The following is a 9,178-nucleotide window of genomic DNA, read 5'->3' as shown; positions in this document are numbered from 1 at the left end:
TAAGTTCATTTTCAATTATACTGGAAGCATTACTGACAGCCCATCTGAAAAACACCGAGAATTTATTTTAAATTTAATAAAAGGTATACACGATGAAGACGAAAATACAAGTGACGTTATAAATAATTTGGAATCAGATGACACAAATATGGATTTGAATGATGACGACAGTGAAAATAACACTTCTAATGCAATAGGATCTTTTTTAGAAAATATAAAGCAAAAAAGTATGGCAAATGCTTTACTAAAAGGTAACAGAATATCGGCATATTTTTTACCAGAACTGTTACCGCATATGATGAGACTTTGCAAACATTTTCCACTATGGATCAATATTCTTCGTAATGTTTTCAAGTCTCCGTATAAGAATGGTTCTTCTGCAGCTGTGGAAAACGATTTTAAAGAATTAAAAACGCAAATCCTAAGGTTTGAAGTGCAGCCTATGACCGCTGATAGATTTATAAACAAACATTTGACGAATATCAACAATAATATAAAACTGTTTAAAAGTAAACAACTAAGGCACTCTTATCCTTCTAAAATTAATTCGAGCTACAGTCCTAAAATAAAAAGTAATGATAATATTTTTGAATTTGAAATTGAAACTAACATTAGTAATATAAAATCGGAAGAAGTTGAAAATAAGAAATTAAAAATTATAAATCATTTAGACATTGAAGACATAGTAGAATCTGGTGATAAATATTTACAGGTATCAAAGTATGTCAAAGAATCCGATTCTGAATGCTGTCAACCTACAGAAAACAATGGACAATTAAAAACTGATGATGATTCTGATCAAAACTTGACAATTATTGAGAGTGCATCAGAAATGTCTGATGATAACTCGTACTCTGAATATAACAGCAAAACTAAAAAAGAACCAATGTCAGATGATTCAATCAATGCCGTAGAAAATTGGAAAGGAAAAGGAAAAGGAGAAAATATTTATGATAAACCAAAACAAAAGAAAAGAAAAACCAAGTACATGGAATCAACAAAAGAAATTGATCGTATATTGTCTTTAAAACGTACACGTTCAACATTAAACACCTTGTTAATTAATGGAAACATGAAGACGCCTGTCTCTATATCAAAAAAATCATTTCTTGTTCAAAACACATGTCCATTTGACGCAGTTTCTGTTTTGATTGCCATGGCGTATACAGATATAACATCATATAAGCAATTCATTGATACAATCAAGAACGAATTTCTTATATTTTGCGAAAATCTTGCTCAGGAAGGACCAACTCTTAATATATATAAAAATAGGGTAGTTTTACTTCGAAACATTTTTAAAACTGATGATAGTATTAAAGACACTAACTTGATAGATGCGAGATGCAATGTTACTTTAATAATAACAGGTTACTTGAGAAATACTCCATCATCCATACAAACCATAACTTGTATGAATAACTGTCATACCTCTAAAGTAATTCACGATTAGAGATGTGGAATTTACCGGTAAAAAAATTTCGGTAAATTTACCGGTAAAATTTACGTAAAATTCGGTAAATTTGTAAATTTTGAAAAAAAAACTAATTTTAAGTGAAATTTTTCTACAATTATCAAATAAAGCTTATGTATCAAATTTTTTACCTTTTTTCACCATTTTTATGAATTAACATAAAACTATATTATGTAAAATAAATCATGAAACTTGTATTAAACATAAAAACATTACTTCAATAGTTCAATTACTTTGTTTTTTTTTTAATATAATTACTTTTATCAAAATAAAACAAACAAATTAATAATTTATAATATAATAAACAACAGAACAAATAACAAAATAAGTAACATATCTTTAAAAAACAAGAAAACTTAAATCAATAACAAAACTGTCTGCAGACTTATACAGTACCTAATACAGTAATACATAATAATAATTAAAAATTTAATTTAAGTTCGGAACATATATTTACTTAATCAAGATTAGGTTTAATGGAGTTAAAAAAATCATCATCACTTGAATCAGTTTCACCAAACTGATCTCCTTCAGACTCTACTACTATGTCATCAGTATTGTAATATTCTTCCTCGTTCTCACTACTAGAACTAGTAGAACTACAAGCCTGATAACTACAGGAAGGCTCATCATCGTCATTGTTAACGGTTAAAGATTCTTGGTTTGTTTGTACACTTTTTACCGGTTTTGACACTTCCAGGTCTCGATTATTTATATGTTCATAAATAAATAGTAACTTTTTGGCTGTTAAATTTGTGAGGCGATTTCTCCTTTTAGTATGGATGAGTGAATAAGAGCTAAAAGAACGCTCTGTAGCTGCTGAGGATGCAGGCAAGGAAAGAATAGCAGATGCTACTTTTGATAGACTTGTGTTTGAACAAAGGCCATTCCACCAGATACGTGCTTCAATATCATCAATATTGTTCCATAGAATATCTTTGGCCCATAATCCTTCGTGTGAACGATACTCGGCTAGTTCAATTATTATCTGTGAAATAAAATGAAAATTAAATACACAAAAAACCAATACAAAAATATTAAATTTACAAACAGTTAATTTTTAGACAAAACAATAGGTTACAATTCAATAATATTTTAATATGATCTCATTGATAGTACCCATTAATTGTATAATTTATTTAAAATTAATTAAATTAATTAAATAAAACACTGATAAGTATGAAATAAGTAGTTGAAGGGGTCAGTGGATAAAGGTGATAACTCACAATTTTGTAATTATTCAGGAGGACAGTATTAGTAGTTATAATACATAAAGGTTTGGAACTTTTTAACTGTTCAAATGCTAAAAAATCCTTGATAACAAAAATTATGTGTTTTAAAGTCATAAACAACACTCTAAAATTTTATACTCCCACTTCTAGTCAGGAAAGATCTAAATCATTTTTAGTAACTTAACACTTTCATCTACCAAAAAAATTAATATAAATAAAATAAAATATGTAATAAAGGTGTTAGAAAAACATGAATTTTTATTGAAATGTATAAAATACTTTTTGTTTATAATAACTGTTCATAAAACCACTTATATTCTTCAGGAATAAACTGTAATTGAGATTTCAAATTTTCAATTTTTTCATTTGATATTGTAGTGGACTTCTTGTGTTCAGTCTATGTAAATTCTTTTGGGGCATTTGTTTTATCTTTAAATATATTGACTGTTATAAATGGTGTTTCCTCATTCAAATTGTCTTTATACTGATACATGCCAACAGTAGTAACACGTAACCATTTAATACCATCACGAAAACAAATTTTTTCACCTTCACAGTTTTTTTTCTTATTTGTCAAACGTAATTTTGTTGCAATATTTTCTATACTCTTAAAATGGTGTTCCATGTCACTAATAACTGTATTTTTCTTTGAAGCTTCTTTTATTATATTTCGGTACTGCTCGGGTGTATAAATATTTTGATATTTTCTTAGTCGTTTTTCTATCCTTCCAAAATCACGATCTGAGTCCAAATATGAATGACCTACCTCTGGAAACTTATGGTCTATAGTATGAAAATAACCTTTCATAATCATATATTGGTACAAACATATAATATTGAAATTTTTATTTTGCCCAGCACATGAGTCAGACCAAATAATAAGGTGTGTTATATTTTTCAGAGCTATAGTTTTCATAATTTGAGTAAGATATAACAAACAACTGCCAACTTAATTACTTACTTTGCCTCCTATATTTTCTGTCCATGTAAACATAAATGGTTGGTGCCCATTTTCGGCAGATAATGTATGAACACCAAAGTTATAAAACCATAATTGTCGAAGATAAAAAGCTTTTGATGTTGAAAGCTTAGGTAGTGGCATGGTTTGTTGCAAGTCCATAGTTAGGTAGCAAATGGAAGAGTCTAGCAATACCTTTTCTTTGTCTTTACGTTGGGCTTCAAATGCATTTTTATATCGTTGAATGTGATTAATATCACTTATCTGGCCGGAGTCACAACGACTGCATGTGTCACTCTTTGGGTTTCCAAAATTTAAGTTAAACCTAGTACAAAATATATTTCTATAACTGTCTTCTTTTACTAAAAAGGAACTTGACATGTTATCTTCTTTGCATTTTTCTATGTACAATAAATACATTTTTCTTATGTTCAATAAAGGTGATAGATATTTTCTGTTGGGGTTATTATTTCTCGAATAATGTGATGACTCAGCAGGAAAACTATCAATATGATTCATAATGTGTTTAATAGTTAAGTCAGATATCTTATTTGGACGATTTTCATGTTTACCTTTTCTATCTAAAGGAGGTTAAACATCACATTTCAGTTGGTTTTGAATCAATTCTATTTTTTTGCGACCAATTTGATAAATTTCACAGAAAGCAGTTTTACATACTTTTACATCCTTTTCTTCAGTTTTCACAAAATACTGGAATGTGTAAGATCTTACTTTCTTTGGTGTACTATTAACTGTTTTACGGGCTGTTTCCAATTTTTTTATACTCTTAAAAATATATGCATTTTTTACATTTACATTCATTTTATAATATGCATTAAATAAATTATTTCTTGATTCAATATCTATATTTTTAGAACATTGCAAACGGCATCGGAGCTGACACAATTGATGTTTATTAACAGATTTTGCTGGAATAATTTTTCCTTTCTGAGATATATATTCTTTTCCTTGAGATCTCTGTAAGGCTGCTTTATTCTTCTTCCAATTTTCTATATTTTTCTTTCTTTTCCTACTGTTTTTTTGTTGATTAATTTCATCTTCTATTTGTAAATCATCTTGGTTATTATCTAAAAAATAATTTTTATAAAATAATATTAACATAATGTCTAATGTTTAAAAATGTATCTATATACATATAAAAACAGCCTAATATTATGTCTAGAAAAAAAGAAGCATATAAATTATAGAGGACCATTATACTTGGATCGGTTTAGTATATTAACATTAAACTTTGAGTTGAAGGAAATATAGCATGACAATATAAAACATTTTACAGATAATATAATATTGAAGAGGTAAAATGTATGTACCTATTTCAAAAATTAAATATAATAAATTATATAACTAAAAAATCATATACATTAGATTAACATGTTAACTGTAACATTTTAAAGGTGTTTTATTATACACATTATTTAATTTCTACAGTCAAATTGTATTATGCATATAGTAATGAAAATATTTAACTTCAAAAATTTAGGCACCGTATTTGTACTATAATTTAAAATTTTAAGTTGAAAATAAATTAAAGTTAGCTTTACCTTCTAATTCAACATAAATATTATTTTACATCATCTTTACTGATTACAAATATTTTTTGTTTATTTGCTAATTTTGAATATTTTAATATACCAATTTAATCAATGTCTATTTTATGCTATTACCTGGAGTATTAATCAAATGAGGAATATCAAAGTCCAGCCTTCTTACAACAACTGGTTCTATGAAAGGAGTAATAACATAGTCTTCGTTTCCTTGAGGAGTCCCTGGTATTATATTAACATTCAGATCTGCAGAGAAGAGTAAAATATAATAAATGTTTAAGCTTTACTGATATATTGGTATCCTACAACTATTGGCGTCACAAGCAAGTGAAGTGATGGGGTTAATATACATACATTACAATTTTTAAATTTTACTCAAATCACCCCCCAAAATAAGGTCCTAGCTACACCACTTATTACAAAAAATGAATCCCTGTAATAATCTGGTTAGGATCTTTATTAGGTGCTTGATAATATTTTTGTTCTGATACAGTAATTACATTTGTTATTTTATAGAAAATTAGTTTTAATTTTAAAATTAATTTTAATTTTAAGATTAATTTTATTTATAAAATTTTATTTTATTTTATAAAAAATAAATAATTATTAATATTATTTAAAATTGTAAATTTGATCTTTTTAAGTTAAACAAAATATTCTGCATTACTTTATAATTTAACATAGATACCTACATTATTTTTTATCAATATTTTATTTAATGAGTAAAAAATATATTTAACTAACTTGTAAACTTACAATATTTCTATTAACTATTTTTGTAATTTTCATATTATGCTATTACCTGGAGTATTAATCAAATGAGGAATATCGAAGTCCAGTCTTCTAACAACTGGTTCTATGAAAGGAGTAATAAAATAATCTTCGTTTTCTTGAGGAGTCCCTGGTATAATATCAACATTAGGATCTGTAGAGAAAAGTATTAGTGTTACCTATCTATATAAATATGAATATTTTTAAATGTTACTGATATTATAACAAATTAATACCTATAGCAATCTTGATAGAATCATCATTACTTATGATTTCTTTTTGTTCTGATGTAGTAAGTAAATCTGTTATATGATAGATGTAAGGATTTTCTGTATCAATAGAAGTTTGATATTGAGCATCAAAATAAATAACAAAATATATTAATAGGTAATAATAAAAATAAGCACCTATTATGTAATATTATATAGGTATTTATAAAAATTACATTAAATATTGTTTTTACCTGTTTCAAGTTGATAATCATTAGATTGTAGTTTATGTACAGTTGTTTTTGAACCTTGTTGGTAAGTGATTGAACGCCCTGGACTATTAGGTACAAGATTTATGTTCAACTTATCTAAGAATAAAAATATTAAACTTATTAATATTGTATTATGATAAATAATATACTGTATACCTACCATCATGAGATGTAATGTCTTTCTCTTTTAAATAATCCGGAAAGTAATATTCATCACTTGAATAATTATTTATATTATCAGAGTCTGTAAAAGAGACCAAACAACAATGTATACTTAATACAATTAAATAAAACTTACCTAGGTAATGGTAGGATAAACATATTTGAACTAAGTACTAACCTGTATCGCTGAAATTGTAGTAGTTTATTATTTTCTTTTTACGTTTAGTTCGGAAATTAGAATGGTCATCACTTTCTTCATCAATCGTACCATTTTTTAAGGCTTTTTCGACCAATAGTTTACTACGAGAAGACATAGTTTATATATTTTTACCATAAAACGCGAACAAAATATGAAATACGAGAAATGCTGAAATAGCTATTCAGATTTCAAATCAATGATCACTCGAATAAAATAATAATATTTTTACACTAACCTCAATTTCTTAAATTAAATTAAACAATATTATTATAAAATATAATATAACCAACACAACAATAATTAATAAAATAAAGTCAACGATGTTATGTCGACCGTCCCAATGTAAATAAAACGCAATGGTATTTTTACTTTGAGTTTGGTAATAACTTTCTTATGCACTGTAGACCGTAAACAGTTGTAGTTAACACCCAAGTTTAAAATAGAAATTTATCTGGTTGTATGATAATAGGGGATATAATACAATAACACCATAATCCACTAAACAAGAACGACAGATGGTATAAATAACACCTTTGTCTACTTGATATCTCCATAAAATATAAGTTATTTTGTTCTAATATTTTGTATACCTGTGTAATACATCATAATACGTTATTTTGTATAATAATAACGATTTTACAAAAAATGTCAGTTAACACCTTTATCCACTGACCCCTTCAGTTATTTGATGAAAAAACATAATACAGAAATATTTATAAGAATTGTATATTTACCTTGTTATATTCATTTGGTGTTAATAATTTATCAGCAACTTTTTGTATATAAACAATTCCCTCTACATCACATCCTTGAGGTAAATCTTTCCCTTGATATTTTGGGTCTAAGACGTTTGCTGCATAATGAATCGGATGAATAGCCATATCATAACGTTTATCAAATGCTTCATTTAAAATATTTTGTTTTTCTAAGAGTAAAGGAGAAGTAGACATTTGCAACATAACATTGTTTTTTATATCATTCAAAGCAGCCGGAACATCAGACAACCTTGGTATATCAGACTCTAATTTTGTTATCCAAAGAGTGATTGGACTAATTAGAGTAATAATACTTTCAACAAGCTCCCAGAATTCATCTGATAAAATGCTTTGTTTTACACTTTTGTCAAGTCTTTCAATTACCTACAAAATAATTTGATCAATAATATTTCTTGTTAGTTTTTGTTTTTATCATTTATTGAATATATTATGTAAATATTATAACATTTATATAGGTATATCTAAATATCACTTACACTTAAATCTTCAGAGACAGCTAGCTGTTGTAGTACATTTTTATTTTTACGAAGACTCTTTAAGCATATACAAAGTGAACCCCATCTTGTTGTAACTGGTAGTTTTAAGGAACAGTCAATTTTTTTTGTTTTTTGAATGTTCGTAAAGTTGGCTATTAAAAAGTCATACAATAATACATTACTATATCAGGTACAGTGTATTATTTTAAATAGCTACTATAATATAATTATATATTATATTATATATAATTTATTGTTAAATACATTACCTTTAAGAATATGACTGCTAATTATATTTTTGACTATGTTTTTAGATTTTTTTTCAATTTCCATACATGATTTTAATTTAATTATATCAGCTATCAAAAGATTTAAAGTGTGGCAAATACATGAATAAAATGCAATTGGTAAATTTTTGTAACGGTCATCTTTTTGTAAAAGTATCCATGCTTTTTTCATGGATGATGCATTATCTGTAACAACTCCAAAACATTTATTTCTATCCAAATCATCAATCACTTTACCCAGTTCAGTAGCAATATATTCCCCTGTATGACGCTCTGTGTTACAATCTATTGTTTTAAATACAAATGGTTTTGGAGTACCTAGTAACTATGATATTCATTATGGACTCATTTCTGAAATATTTATATGATTATTATTTTAAATTGTATATAAGATAATAATATACATGAAAGCTAATAAGTAATAATATAACAATGTGTTTAAATAAAGAAATATGTAAAAAAAAAATATGTACCTAAAAGTTATTACCACTTATTAGGTACCTATTGAAATTAGTTTAAATAAATAATTAATTTTTAATTTAACATTAAAATCTTTTGAACATTGTGGCAAACTATAAACTAAAATTATTTTAGCTATTTACCAAGTTAAATTAGGTTAAAATAATGTAGATGAATAATAAAATTATAACTAACTTTAACATAAATCAAAATATTGATGCTACAGTTTTACTATGATACAGTTTTTTGATGCTAACTAACCTTATATTACTCCAACCATCAATTTGAATTCCATAAACTTTACTGTTTTTAATCTTATTGTTGACTTCACAATTAAT

This window comes from Diuraphis noxia, unplaced genomic scaffold (genome assembly GCF_037042655.1).
Source record: "Diuraphis noxia isolate RWA-SAM2 unplaced genomic scaffold, SU_Dnox_SAM2 contig0001, whole genome shotgun sequence".
NCBI lineage: Eukaryota > Metazoa > Arthropoda > Insecta > Hemiptera > Aphididae > Diuraphis > Diuraphis noxia.
Note: the sequence above shows the minus strand (reverse complement) of the source record.